Here is a 15,977-nt window from a genome sequence, read left to right as displayed (position 1 = left end):
AATACTGATTGTGACCTGCCAATTTGCTTCTATGAACCACTAATTGACCGTTCAAACACTGCTGTAGTGGGATCGTTTCAATCAGTGGTTTAGCTTCTGTTATTCAGAAATCATCCCTTTAATTTCTATATTATCCTTTCACTTCCAGGACTGAGATATTTCTGAAATTTTATGTGTAACCCAGATGTCCTCTGGGGTCTGACAAAGATCTAGAAAAGAATGATTACAACTCCTATTTGATACATTCCCATGGTTTCTCTGAATTTTCAGGAATATTTTGTTCTTATAATTACTTCTAGTCTCTCTGAATTTTTGTTTCTCCATATCGATGCATATCCAAACATAGACAGCCCTTGGTCTTGACTTTCTCCTTTGAAGCAGCTATAAGTGTAAGGTTGATGTGTGAGGCACAACTTTTATCAAAGGTTTGCAAGTTAAGTAGAGGGGTAAACTTCTATTTTTAATGACACATCCTTGATCCTAAAAACCCTTTTGGTGCCTTGAGTGATCTTCCCTCTGTGCTATTCCTAGGTAGCCCCAAACTTCATTCTTTCCTTTGAGGAATACCAACTCCCCTCTTTCCAGCAGAACAATGTACCTGTTTTTTGCTACTCTGGTTGTTGCATAAAGGAGGTTTTCAGACCTCCCTTTCTACCATAAGCAACTGACTGAGCTATTTCCCCAAAGGCAGGACTCCACTTCAGCGGAATTTTTGTGTTAGCTATTAAGATATTACTGCTTGTGTCTTTTGACAGAATAGTCTGTCTTCTGTATTTTTCTTTTATTTAAATGTTATAGAAGTATTTTTTTCCCCAAATGAATATCATTTCTTGCTCCCTGCTTGTATATACCTCAAAAGAAAGCTTGGAGTTCTTGGATTTTACCTGCCCCTAAACTGTACATGAAGTCTTCTCTCTGAACCATGCTTGCCAATGTGCTTCAGACCTTTATTTTCTACCCCAGTTGTCTTAGTCCATTTTGGCTGCTATAACAGAATGGTATAGACAGAAATTACAAACAGAAATTTATCTCTTATCGTTCCAGAGGCTGAGAAGTCCAAGATAAGGTGCAGACAGCTTCAGTGTCTGATGAGGACCTCCTTCCTGGCTCACAGATGGCCATATTCTCACTATATTCTCACATGGTGGAAGTGCTAGGGAGCTCTCTGGTGTCACTTTTTTAAGGCATCAATCTTATTCATGAGGGCTTCACCCTCATAACCTAATCACCTCCCAAAGGCCCCACCTCCTAATACTATCACCTTCAGGGTCAGGATTTCAACATGTGAATTTGGGGGGACACATTCAGTCTATAGCATCAGTATCTAAGTAATAAAATTCTTTGAAAAGTCACTCTGATACAAGATGTGTCTACCTAAAAACAAATGATGCTGCAGTTTCGATCTCTGTGGCATGCTATTAGCCAACGAAGAGGTGGGGGGCATACCTGGGATTAGGAAATGGAGAATAAAAAGACGCTAGGGAAAATGAAGACTTATATTCTTCCATCTTCATTCCTCCACCAAGATTTTTCTGAATGCCTATGCTATACCTCGTTAGTGATACAGAGATGAGTAAGTGTTGTTCCTGTTCTAAAGGATCGTACAGTATAGTAGACCTGAAAAATCAACCTAAAATAGTAGCCAAATGAAATAAGAGCAATGAGAGAAGAAAGACCACAGACACCATGGAGAGGGGACGAGCTGTTTCTGTGGGGCTTGGTTGGATGTCCCAGCCCACAGAAACCATGACTCTTATCGTTTTTTTGGGTGTTTTGTTAGGCAGAGTAACTGGAACATACATACATAACATCTCTCTCCTACTTTCAAGCCTGAGATCTCTCACTTCTCTCACAGGAAACAATCACAATAACCAATTTCTTGTGTACTCTTTAAAGTACATGTGCTTAGCACGTATGAGATATAAGCAAATATGTATACACACATTTTTTAAAATTTATTTAAAATTTATTTTTACAAACGATGGTATATTATTGCACTTTTTTCTTACTATACCTTGGAGATTGTATCATATCAGTGCAAATAATGAACATAATAATACTGATAACTAAATTTACATACAATTACTATGTATCCATCATTGTTCTAAGCACCTTACACGTATTGACTCTTTAATCTCACAACAGTCCTATGAGCAAAGTACTAGTACTTCTGTATTTATAGATGAAAAAACTGAGGCACAGACAGGTTAAGTAACTTAAGGTCACACATCTAGTAAGCAGTAGAGACGGGATTTGAATCCTAGCCATTTAGCGCCAAATCCACTATTTCTTCTTTTTTTATTAAAGACTGCATATGATTCTGTTATACAGCTGTATCGTATGTTATTTAATCAATATCATATTGATCTACATTTATACTGTTTTCAGCATTTGTTACTACAAATACTATCCCTAATGTTTGCAGGGCCCAGGACAAGAGTACAAATGGAGATTCACATACCACATGTCTAAATATCTAGTTACAAAGCTAGCTAGCAACTGTTAAATATATTCTATCCTTCTGCATAAATATACAATTTTATTTTTTAAAATTAATTAATTTTAAAATTTATTTATTTTTATTATGGAGACATTGATTAATGAAATCCAGTAAGTTTCAGATTTACAGTTCAACAGTAAGGCATATATATATTGCATAACAGATACAATTTAAAAAATGTAAAAAGACATGGCTTTTGTATGCATGAAAGAGGGCAAAATATCACAGATGACCGAATTCGATAAGTATTATGCAGATCTGGCTGTTCTATTGATGGGATAGGAATGTTTGAATGAATGACAAATTAAAGACATAAATTCTTAGAAATTTATTCCAAATTTTTTCTTGCTTCACTTAAACAATTACTAATTGTTTCGTTATCAAGATTTTCACATAACTTCTGTTCTATGAATAATAATAATCTAAACAATTAAAATATAAAATCTAATTGTATTCAAAGTGTACAAAATTCTATTATACAGTCAATTTTTATTATTCAAGGTAGTTATGTTCTATAAAGTCACTGCCAGTGCTGAATTAGCAAATATGAAACCATTGCTCCTAGGCGAAATACAAAGTTAGGTTCCTGTGAGCAGAGCTCTGGTCACAACATTTGTGACAATTGACCAATACATAACCTTTTTTTATGTGTGTTCCTGTTGAAAGACACCTCATTTAGGGTATATCGTTGGTTCATTAACATTGAACTTGTAGAACCAATAGCATTATAAAATGCCCAAATAAAGTGTATCTAACAAGTATATTTTCTCTGTAAGGCACATCACAGTCTTCTTGAGCGTAAGAACACTGGATAGCACTTCACTATGCTTGGGACCATTTCAAACAGTGAGATCGTCAACAAAAATGAGAAAAACAAGGTACTAAATAGACTGCAAAAGGACATTTGTTTGCAGCATGAGAGCTGAAATATGGAGGCAGAACACTGCCTTGTTTGGCCTCAGGTGCAAATGTGTGTTGGGGGACTCAAATTTTTGGGAACTTTGTGTATGTCCTTCTCCAATGACTGTAAAATCCCTATAAGTATTGATTAGGGGGTTACAAATATATTTCAGCAAATTCTCACATACAGAATCTATGAATAATGACGATCAACTGCATTTCAATAAAAAACGTGAATTCAATTATGTAAGGAACAAAAATGTTCAAATAAATTTCATATGTTTTAAAAATATTTTCTTCTAAAATATTATTATCTAATATTCTAAAGCAAAATATAAGTTATCATTAGTGAATTTCAAAATTGTAAACTAACATTATTTAAAAACAAAATACTTAAGCATTTTGTAGACATAATTAAATTCAATGAATAATTTTATAAAAATTAAACTCTTTGCAGTTCTATCATTCAATGTTTATCTTATGACCAATGTAAAGAATATGTATTTTGCTTCATATGTGTTATGTTTAGACCAATGTGTGCACAAATTAAAGAATAATATGAGCTATTTATGATCACAAAATATTTCTGTTATCTTATGTGACTGTTGGGAAATGCTGTGCTAATTTGTGAGTAGTTCCTGTAGTTATAGGAATTCCTGTGTTAATTTTTGGAGGCACAGACTGGAACAGGAAAAGAGTAGGAATGTGGGCACCTGGTACTGCTTGGGGATCCTGGTCATGCAAAAATCTGTGAGAGAAAAGGTTTGAGTGACAGAAGTACTTAGGTAAGTGCTTTTGTCCCTCCAACCATCCCTAAACACAGAAGCGTATTACCATTGGTGCTGGCAGTGGCGCAGACCTCTCTGGCATTGAGGTGCAGTTACCCTTTGCTTCTAGGATGCAGAGCAGAGAAAGCCTGTGCCCAGGACCTGAATGGTGCTTGTGTATGGAGGGACGTTCTGAAGTGACAGCCTCTCTAGCCTGGTTCTGTGGAAGGGACTACTACAAACAATGCTGCAAATGAATTAAAACAAAAAAACAAAACCTGTACAAGTGTCTGTGTAGGATATGTTCTTGCTATTTCTTTATTCATTTCTGTAGTTTTCACCAATTTTCATCCATTTCTGACTTCTATTTAATTTGCATAAAATTAAATGGCTCCTTCTGCATACTACATTTTTTATCCTCTTCCTTAAAGAATATGCAAAATTGCCATGTTCTTTTTAGGTAATTTGCTCATTTCAGAATTCATATTCTTTTTCTGTCTCTTTTATGCAATGTGTTGCTCTTTGGCTTAGTGCCAAATTTCTAGGCTTCTTTCCAATTAAGGCTTATAAAAAGACAATCACCAGCTCACTGGGGAGGGAGTATTAATTTACAACAGCCAAGTAGAAAAAGAGTTTACTTATATCATTACACCTCCAGAAAGGACTGTGGTGGTAACTGTGTGTTCTCAGGCAAACCCCTCTTTTCTAACAAAAGTGTAGAAATACTTATGAAGCACCTCAGATAACGCATGGGGTCAGGAGACCTGGGACCACATGCTGGCATTATTACTTATCAGCCCTGGGCCCCGAGCAGGCACTTCACTTCTCTGAACTTTGATTTTCTCATCTAAGAAATGGGGATAATAATTGAGCTGTCACGAGGATCTGTGAGACAAGCACCTTGAGAGCATTTTGTAGGTGAGATGTATTATATAAGGGGAGCCATTCAACTACTTGAGTTTATTTTTATAATTTCCCTATATAATGCTAATACTCTACTGTAGTATTTTCTGAGCTAGTCTCAGTATTGTTCTATTGTTATCATCCCATGACGCCCAACAAATGCTTCTGAGCATAATGCTAATGTTTCAAAAGAGGTTTCTGGAAATGTTAAAAGACAGAGTCATTCTGAAGGATGTGATGGCGATGGATGAAGGAAAATATGTGAGTCCTGAAATTAAGATTAGATGATATCTGGAATTGATTGGGAAAGGGAGATGTTGGGGGAGGCTTCCAGATATGGAAGCTGCAAGGACCAGGCTTCGCCCATGGTATCCTAGTCAGCTTGGGCTTCATAACAAATACCACAGGCTAGGTAGCTTCAACAACAGGAATTTATTTTCTCTCAGCCTGGAGGCTGGAAGTTCAAATTTAAGGTGTCGATAGGTTTGGTTTCTTCAGAAGCTTCTCTCCTTGGCTTGCAGTTGGCCACCTTCTTGCTATGTCCTCACGTAGTTGTCCCTCTGTGCATGTGCATCCCTGATGTCTCTTGGTGTGTCTGAATTTCCTCTTCTTATAAAGACAGCAGTCAGACTGGAGTATGGCCCCACCCTAATAGTTTTATTTTAACTTAATCACTTCCTTAAAGGCCTTAACTCCAAATATGGTTAAATTTTGAGGTACTGGGGGTTAGGACAGAAGCGCTTAGGTAAGTGCTTTTGTCCCTCCAACCACCCTAAATGCAGAAGCATATTACCATTGGTACTGGCAGTGACACAGACCTCTCTGGCATTGAGGTGCAGTCAACATATGAATTTGGGTGGGTGACACAATTCAGCCCATAACATTGATCAACATTTAAATCAGATGACTGCGTTTGGTCCAGAACAGGAACTCTGACTCTTAGCCCTCTGTGAACTGGTGTGAACACATGAGTTCATGTCCCCAAAGCAAGTAACAATTAATACTGCAACCAGTTGAGTAAACCAGGGAGCTCTCACCTGGAAGTCTGAGTTTCACCTACCTGGTTCATTTTTTCATTTGCTAATGAATTTTATTCAACAAGCATTTCCTGGGTGCTTGTCAGGTGCTGGGCATGAGGCCCAGTGCAGGGGATTCCAAGGCATTTTGGCTTGTGACTTTGAGATGTTCATGCTCTGTAATAGGAAACAGACATGTAAATAAACAGATGTGATGATGTGTGACGGGTATAACAGGACAAGTCTACGCCAGATTCAGTGGTGGTGTGGGCTGATCCACAGTGAGTTGAGTGTTAAATAATGTGTAATTCCTATAATAATAATAGTTGACATTTATGGGGTCTTTACTCTGTAGCAGGCTTGGTCTTATGTGTTTTACTTCTGCTATCTGAATAACTACTACAATTGCTACCAGGTTGTTGAGTTCTTATGACAACCTTGGGAAGGAATATTATTAGCTCCATTTACTGCCGTGGAAACAAGGGCCTAGGGAGTTTGTTATGGACTGAATGTTTGTGTCCTTGAAAAATACATATGCTGAAGCCCTAACTCCCAATGTGATGGTATGAGATGGTGGGGCCTTTAGGAGGTGATTAAGTTTCGATGAGGGTGGAGCTCTCACGGTGAGATTAGTGCCCTTATAAGAAGAGGAAGAGACATGAGAGCTCTCTCTCTTTCTCTCCACATATGCACAGAGGAAAGACAGCGAGAAGGCTACAAGCCAGGAAGAAGGCCCTCACCAAGAGCTGAAACTGCTGGCACCTTGATCCTGGATTTCCTAGCCTCTGGAACTATGAGAAATAAATGTCTGTTGTTTAAGGCCCCCAGTCTATGGTGTTTTGTTATGATAGTACCAACTGACTAAGACAGAAGTGAAGGAATTTGCCCAAGATCTCACGGTCCTAACTGACAGAGCTGGGATTTGCAGCTATGTTGGTGTAAATCTCAACAGGAGTGAGGCATGGAGGGAACAGGGAAGTTGGCAAAGAGGGATAGTAGACGCTGGCCTGCACTTAGCCCCTCTGACCTCAGTGTCTGCATCCGGAAAACAGTGATGACAATAGTATGTACTTCCTATGGTTACAAAGTGCTCAGAACAGCATCTGGCACGTAGTGAAGGCTGTGTACATGTTTGCTGTTATGACGTTGTGGTTGGATTTGATGGATGCTGGGAGGATAATGAGGAGATTGTTGCTATGATACAGGTAAGTGATAATGAGAGTCAGACTCATAGAGTGGCAGTGGGGATAAAAAGCTGAAGAATTTGAAAGTTAATCACCATAGAAAATAAGCAGTAGTGGAATGGATGAGTGAGTGACAGAGACATCTGCCAACATGGGTGACATAGTGACATTAAGAGCAATAACTAACACAATGTGAAAGGTTCTGGGCTAAATGTCTCTTCTTATGTATCCAGAGCCTCACCCAGCTTAATAAATCTTTCATAACATTTGTCATACCACCTGACATACATAGTACATAAGCAGCTGGGGACTATAGCATAATGAAGTTGACAAATCAAAAAAGCCATCACAGAGATGAGGCAGCCTGGCCTTAGAGAGCTCCCAGTTCTCCATGACCTATTCATGGCATCCAGGAACACCACCAGGGCCCCAGGGGGAGATATGGAAGTTGCTGGAAGGGTTGGCTAATAGGTTTGTAGGGGTGAGGGTGTCACCACTGCAGGGGGTGAACTGGCCCAGAGATTTAAGGAAAGTGGCAGTAGATCTCATGTAATCTGCAAAGTCAGGAGCTCAGCCAAGAAAATAGCAGCAGATGCTTCAGAGGCAGGTACAGCACTGATGGAGGCAGGTTAGCCCCTGGGCCTTGGACCTCCTTGGGGAGGAGGAAAAGAGAAAGAATCCCCAAAGACTGAGCATTTCTCCAAGGGAGGCTGAATGAAGCCCGAGAAGACTGGTTTCCACAAGAAGAGACTGAATTTCCTTTCATTGGTCCACCTACTCCTTGCCTGCTGGCGTGGGCCCCCAAGCATTCCCAGAGAAATAAAGAAGGCTGCATTCCCCTTCTTCCCCTCCCCCCACAATATGGGTAGCATATTCCCTGGACACATACTGTGTAACTGTGTCTTCTATTTGCGTTGTCTTTCTCCTATCTCAATGTCTGTATTTTTTCTGCAAATGGGGTCCAGTAGTCATCCCAGCCCCACTACGGTGACTTGCTGAGTGACTGTGTTAATTATGCTCTTTGGATTGCAAGGAACAGAGACTCACTGGGACTTCCTTGAGGGAAAGGAGGTGGTGCAGGTTGGGTTTTCAGGAAAGCAGACTCTGAGATGGTTTAATGTGCAGGATGATTATTAAGTAGTGGCTTTGGATTAACTTCCATTGAAAGGGAGGAAGAGAGACTGGACAGAGGGAGAAGTCAAGCTGTGACAGCCTCAGACTCCATGACAGCCAGAGGAACTCTGTAGCTACAATTATTCCAAGATGGGCTGAGATAGCCATTGGAATGGCAAGGTGGCTCTCTGTAGCTGAGACAATACTGAAGGGCCTGACACTCTGCTGCCCATGGTCTCCCAGGAACTCAGTTCTTCCTCACTCCCTCTGGCTTCCATGACCCCTATGTTCCTCTTACGTACTGCCTGCTTCCTCTGTGGGTCTGGTCTGCTCTCTCCTGGGAACCATCTGGATGGTCCTTAATGGGTCCTCAAACCAAGTTCTGGAGGGGCTACTCATGTTAACCTGAGTCTGAGACTCCCAGGCTCTTCCGTGGAACACGGATTCTGGGGATGTTAATATGTCCTTAATAGCTGGGTAACATGTACATGCAGGTTCATTGTACTCTTTGCCTTTCTTTTGTGTGTGTTTGAAAACTCTTCATAATGGAAAATGTAAATAAATACATCTCTTTCTTAAGAAAATGTTAATTGGTAAGAGAGGAGGTGGTATAGGGAAGTGGGTGAAAGTTTGGATTTTGAAGTTAGAGTGTGAGTTTGAATCCAGTCCCTACTAGAGGCATGACCTTGGGCAAGTGGCTTAACTTCTCTATGCTATCTCCGCTCTCCTGAACTAGGGCAGGGTGACTCCTGATAGATAGGGACACAGTGATTGGCATGTCCATGCCACTTATTTTATGGGAAAACATCAAGTATGAAGCTAAAATGTCTTTAAAAAAGTTGTACATGTGTGTGTACAAAGACCAACTGGAAAAATAATTTTACTGCTGCCTCATTTCTGGGAGACTGTAAAACCTATTTTTCTCTGTAGACATAGAGCTATCCTTGGAGTGTGTCCATGCACACTTGGAGAGAAGCTGTTGCTTGGGCTGGAATTCTGGGTCCACAAGGAAGTTCCATAGCATCTTTAGGAAGAAGAAAAGCAGATCTCAGACCCGCTGGCTGGGACGGCTTATGGACGACAGGTGGAAGGGGATCTAGGACGACAGGTGGAAGAGACTCTCTCTCTTATTAAGGCTACTAACATTAGTTTGTGAGGCTCTGGCCTTATATTGATTGCCATTCATGGGGCGAAAAACAAACAAACAAAAAAACCAAAAAACCAACAAACAAAAAAACAAAAAACAAACAAACAAAAAACCAAAAAACAAAAAACCCCTGCTTTCCCGAGAAACAGCAGACCTCTGGCAAGGAATGAAAGAAGAACAGAGAAGCTTCTCCCTCTGTCAAAAAAGTTATCAGGTGCCAGATGCCAGGGCAGTATTGCAAAGCCTGGTGGGGTCTCAGGGGCGAGATGGGGGTCACAGCAACCAGACAGCAGAGAGATGGTGCCTGGGGATGCTGGCAGCAGTTGCATCTCTGAAAAGAACTGGCCAGGCCAGCAGCTGCAGCGCTCAAGCCACTGTTCCTGACAAACAAAGTGGAATAACAAGAATAATAATCCTCATGTTTCTCAGCTCTCATTTTCTTCACTGTATTATTCCCTGCAGCATTATGGAGAGCCGTGTAGCTGGTGGGAAGAGTGAGTAGATCATTAGGTACAGAGTACGTGTCAAAGGCATTTAGTTAAAAAAATTATTAAATTTAAAGAAATTGTAAGTTCTTCCTGTTATAAAAAAAATCAGCAATACAGAAGCATAGGGAGTACAAACCAAAAGACCCTCGTTTTTTTCCCTCCCCCACCCCACATCACTCCCACTTTATTTCCAGAGGGAGAGTCATCGGTATGATGTGTGTCCTTCTATTCCAGGACATAAAGATTTACCCTATTCGTTCAAGTGGCCAGATAACTTTTCATTATACAGATTGTTGAGGTTTGTCACTGTTATAATGACACAGTAAATCTAGCTGTGGTCTGTGTGTGTGAGTTTGCACATATGTGTCAACATTCCTTAGGACAGAACCCTACACTGGAATTTCTAGGTCAAATGGCATGTACATTTTTAAATGTTGCTGAACTGCCTTAGGAAAAGCCTATACATTCCCATTTAATATTTCTATGCTTTTATTTTTGCCCATTTGAAAGGTGAAAACTGCACCTAGTTTTTTTCTTTATTAAAAGAATATTTTATTTTAAAACTGTGGTAAAATATACATCAAATTTATCATTTTAATCATTTTTTCATTTTTTTCCTTCTTTTTTTTTAATTAGTAACTTTTCTACATTATGGGTATCATCTAGTATTTTTAGTTTTATATATTTTGCTTAACTCTGTATATATAAGACGAGTTCTAATCTTTACGGCATCTCTGTAAGACTATTATTATTCCTATTTTGCAGATGAAGAAGCAGATGAAGATAAGTTACATGACTCACCTAAGGTCACAGAGCTAATAAGTGGCAGAGACAAGATGGGAATTCAGCTTAGTCTGACTTTTTCACAGTCTAAGGCCAAAGGGAAAGTGTTTGAGGCAGTTAAGGTTGTTAAGAGTGGGCAAGACTAGCAAGGGTGTTTGGAAGGCCAAGGAGTTCAAGGGACTTCAAGGGGCAGGCTGGGGGTAAATGAGTTTGGGGATATCTAGAAGAAGTAGGTGTTCCTAAGCATGGTGGAGACAAGAGATGGGCTCCTGCTTTCACCTACTGCTCCTGTTGCACGAAGGACACCAAAGCACTTGTGAAATTGGGGTCTTAAGGGTGTTCACTCCCCTCTTACCGCTGTGGCTGGCAGAGGGTGTGGTCTGGAGGCCCTGTGTGGGTGCTAATTCCCTGAAGTTTTTTGTTTGTCCTCTTTCCCACATCCAATCAACGAGCAAGTGCAGTGGATTTTACTTTCTTAATGTCACTTCACTTCTCTTCATCTCTTGCCAGGACCTCATAGCTGTAGGAATCATAGCAACTTGCTTTTCAAAAACTGCAACAGAGAGAGAAACTCTAGCAAGAATTGGCGTTACACTCTCGTATAATCATGTACAAGTAATCACATACATCCTGTCACCTTTGCCACATCCATAGGTTAGAAGCAAGTCACAGGTCCTGTTTACACTCAAGGGGAGGGGATTAAACAAAAGTGTGAATACCAGGAGGCACAATCAAGGGGTCTTGCTCACCATACTTGGGCTGTCTGACCATTTTGGGAAACCTGCAGTGTGTTAAGTGACTCAGGACTTGGACTGCTGAAGGTTGGCCACATCAGGCAGGGAGAGGCAGGGCAAAGGCACAGAGGTGTGGCAGAAGCCATGGCAAACCCTCTACAGACCCTAAAACCTTTGTTTTTGAGAAAATATCTGATTTTTGGGAAAGAGCAAAAAGGCTTCCATGTTATAATTTTCTCAGGTGATTGCTTTGAAAGGGACAAGGTTTACAGATTTTTGTAAATTCAGGAAGCCATTGGCAGGGGCACAGAGGACAAACTTAAGAGTAAGTGGACATAGGAAGGTTGCAGAGGTATCAACTGTACGTGAAAGAGAAACAGAAAGAAGCAGGAAAAGGCTTAGAAACATCTAGGTCTCTGGCAATGGGATGCGGGATATAAGGACCAAGAAAATACTCAAGTCAGGGAGTTGAATTAGATGCAGAAACTCTGTGGATAGGCAGAAAGGGCGCTACTGGTAGATTTAGCATCTCCTTCTTGACCAGGAAAGGGAATCCAGGAAAGCTTTCAGTCTATGTCTTTAGAAGGCAGGTGAGGACCAGGCCATACCAGCCTATCTGTCACCAGGTATGGGGCAGCAGTGTGGACTCAGGAGACTCAGGGCTACTTGTGGAGACATGTATGTAGAGTAGATTTGATAGTACTGAATGTTTGAACACTGACTATCTTACAGAATAAATCCTACTTAAGGATGGGTCTGGCTAAGGTAGGAAGCCCCATTTAAAAAAATGTTAGAACCAAAAAAGATATCTTTACACTAGACATTTCAAGCTCAGTGTCTGACTATATCCTGGACCATAAAACAAGTCTCAATAATTTAAAATGATTGAAATCATATAGAGGATGTTCTCCCAGAACAATGGAATTAGATTAGAAATCAATAACAATAGGCTATTTAGGAAAAATCCATAATTTGAAAATTAAACAACATATTTCTAAACTATCCATGGTCAAAGAAAAAAATCACCAGGGAAATTAGAAAGTATTCCCACCTAAATGATAATGAAAATACAACTCTTCAAAGTCTGTGTGAGGCAGCTAAAGCAGTACTTGGAGGGAAATTTATAGCTTTAAATGCTTATACTAGAAAATAATATTCAAAGTCAAGGACCTAAGAGTCCACCTTAAGAAGCTAGAAAAAGAAGAGGGAAGTACATTGAAAGTAAGTAGAAGGAAAGCAATTATAAAGGTAAGAGAAGAAATTAACAAAATAGAAATGAGAAAAACAAGAAGAGAAAATTAACAAACTCCATAATGTTTTGTGACATTCTTCCCCCACTTCCCTCTAGCCACAGTTGATTGGTTGATAATTCATTTGTAGTAGAGGAAAGAGTATATGAAGCAATAGTTAATCACTTCCTTTTGAGTTTTTGATACTTTCACCTCACAACTAGAGAGAGAATGTTTTTGCCAGTAGGCAGCAGCCCTGGCGCCTTGAAAACCCAGACAGGCTGCATTCTGGGGTTCTGAGTGGGCTTGGGAACCAATGATTGCTGCGGGGTTGGAAGGGAGTTAATTGAAGACAGGACAGAGAATCAACTCCAGAAAGCAAATTCTCACATTTAGGAGAGGAAAAAGCGATTTCACAAAAACATTTGAACCCTAAACAGCCGTGGAATCGAAGCTTGAAAAACTTGGCTCGTTTAAGCCAGAGGTTCTTTACTGGAGTACTGCAGATGGGGGCTGCACGGTCTGAGAAAATTCCTCCTCCTATTGCATGCAAATCTGGACACCCTCACCCTCCACCCCTCCATCCTCTACTGTTTCTATTAGTGTCTCAAAATGGACTGAGACTTAAAGCAATTAAGTTATTCAGTCCAAAATGCTCCATTAAACACCACTCAGAAGTTAATCACGCATAAGCCTGGGTTGTAAAGGGAGGTGGTAAAGTGAACTCAGGCCTTGGGTGGAAGGTGGGAGAGGCCGTGCACAGCTGCTTTTACAATTTTTTCTTCCTGAAGAGTCAGTGCTGTGAAAAGCCCCTTGGGAGTTTGGAACTGAAAGCGAGCGACCACATTTTGCGGGATTACTATGTGCACCAAATGAAGTGATTTTCATAAACGTCTTTATTTAATCTGTGCAGTAATCCTTCGAGTTTGGTGCTCATATCCCTAATATTATTCCACCAAATCCCTTAAGAGGGCACTTAATGGAGTGCCGGCTTTTGTGGTTCCGGACTTTAAGTGAATGCACACATCGACTATTCCTCTCTTTTACAGAAAAAACTGCCATGCGATTTTCTTTGTTTAAATGAAAGTTCCTTTAAAAATAGACTTCCATTTGTTTCTTTGGTCTCTTTCAGTCAAGAGGCACCCTCAGAATTGGAAGCATAAACGCAGAAGTAAGGCAGGAGCCAATACGATTTTAGGTTGAACTAAGAAGACAGTGCTGGAATCTCACTCTTCCCTTCTCTCCGTCTCCCAAGGGGACGGGCGGCTCTGGCAGGGTTTGGGAGCGAGAACCGGGGGCCAGAGCTTCGCGGCCTCCTCTATACTGGGCTGACGGGCAGTGGGGTGTCGGGAGGGGTCAGGCCGGGCCCCACGTGGCCGCAGCCCCGGGGCTCTCCGGGCCCCTCCCGGAGGTGGCAGTGCAAACTGCAGGGGGAGCGGGCAAGAGGCGCGGGGCAGCGGGCGAGCCCCGGGCCCTGAGCCCGGCGCGCCATGGCGGGTGCCAGGCCAGTCCGCAGCCCCACGGCCACCCGCCAGCCGGCCCGGGCGTCCCCTGCCGCCTAACTCCTTGCCTGAGCGCCTAGGCCTCGGAGACGGAGTGAGAAGGCTGAGTCCCTGGCGCTGGTTGCTGCTGCCGACCCTCTGCCTACCACTCACCGGCGCAGTCCACCCGCGCGGCGCGCCCGCTTGCGTGGACTGCGAGCTCAAGCCACAGGTAAGGCTCGCCATATGCCGGCGGGCAGCCTCCCGGCGCCTCCCGGGTGGCTACCTCCCGAACCCCACGAAACGCCGCGCACTCGGACCCCGAGCCGATTCTTCGGGTGGGGCTCCACCTCCCCCCGCGGCGCTTTCTTGCTTGCGCGCACCGCGGCTCCTTCAGTCCCCCTCCGGCGGGGGCGCAGCTCTGTGGCCGCCGAAGACCCTGTCCCTCAGTCCTCGCGGTTTGCCAGCCCAAGGGAGTCCCGGCGGAGTCTCCTGGGTCTCGCCAGCCAGCGTTGGGGGCATTCGAGGGACGAATCCGCGAGAACAGCGTGGGGCCGAGACTTGGGCACATTTACTTTGGAACTTTGTTCCGCCCTCTCTTCCCTAGCGTTTAATATCTCCTGCTGTTACCCAAATGGGGAAAGCACCCTGCGAGTTGCTTGACTTAATCTTCATATTATCATTCAATCCTGAGTGAGAAGGGATTTTGGGGAGCCGAAGCCATTCCCTTATTTTACCGGTCTGGGAAACCGAGGCCCAGAGAGGGACCTTTGTTTTCCAAGTCACCGAGTGCATTTGCGGAGGACCGCGCCTGACAGCCTTGCGTTCACGCGTAGGGCGCTTCCTTAGCCGTTCACATTGGGCATTTTGCAGGCGAGGGGAACCGAGGCGAGGGAGCTCCAGTGACTTGCTCCGGTCCACCAGTCAGTCGTATAGGCGCAGAAGCCCAGCGGGTACAGGGCATGTCTCGCGTTTTCGAGGCTGGATCTCTTAGGAGATGAGCGTTTGCTTCTGATCAATTTTCTTAGGCTACAAAATTTTTGTCTTTCTCAATTCCCTCTCATTTGAGCGCCGTAGATGTTGAATTTTGCGAGTTTGTATCTGTGAGTCGTATCTCTGGATCCTTGGCGCTGGGGAGGGTGAACCTTGGCTTGTCTTTCCGGTGGCCTATGAGCGCTCGGACGCCAGGTGCCGGAGATCAGGGTCGGCTCATCTTCGCTGACACGGAAGCAGCCTCTCGGGAGGCGTCCATCTCTGGCTGTTCCTAATTTCATTCATTGACTTAAGCACAGCAAAGGAGAGGGTGACCTAGTCGAGCTGGACATGGCGCATGGGGCTGGCTGCGGAGCCACACTGTGTTCCCATGTGTTCCTAAGGCGCCTGGGCTGCGGGAAGGCGGAAGGTGCGGGGGCCTGGAGAGGAAGAACACACCAGAAAGAGTTTCAAAGTCTGCTGAGGTGTGGCCACTGCGTGCTCGTTGTACAAAGCAGGAGTCCATCCTTTCATATGAAAGCAGAATGGCTTTCACTTCTGCAAAATCTATTACCAGCTCGTAATTATATTATGACCGGTGAGTCTTAATAAGGTCTGTTTCTCTCTTCTCTTGAATCTGTCCTCATGGGTCTTTTATTCTAAGAGTTCTCAAACTTTTTGGTCTCAGGACCCCTCTACATTCTAAAAAGTATCAAGGTCTCCCAAAGAGCTTTTGTTTATGTGGGTTAACGGCAATATT

This window comes from Pteropus medius, unplaced genomic scaffold, assembly GCF_902729225.1.
Source record: "Pteropus medius unplaced genomic scaffold, Ma_sr-lr_union100, whole genome shotgun sequence".
In the NCBI taxonomy this organism is placed as follows: domain Eukaryota; kingdom Metazoa; phylum Chordata; class Mammalia; order Chiroptera; family Pteropodidae; genus Pteropus; species Pteropus medius.
Note: the sequence above shows the minus strand (reverse complement) of the source record.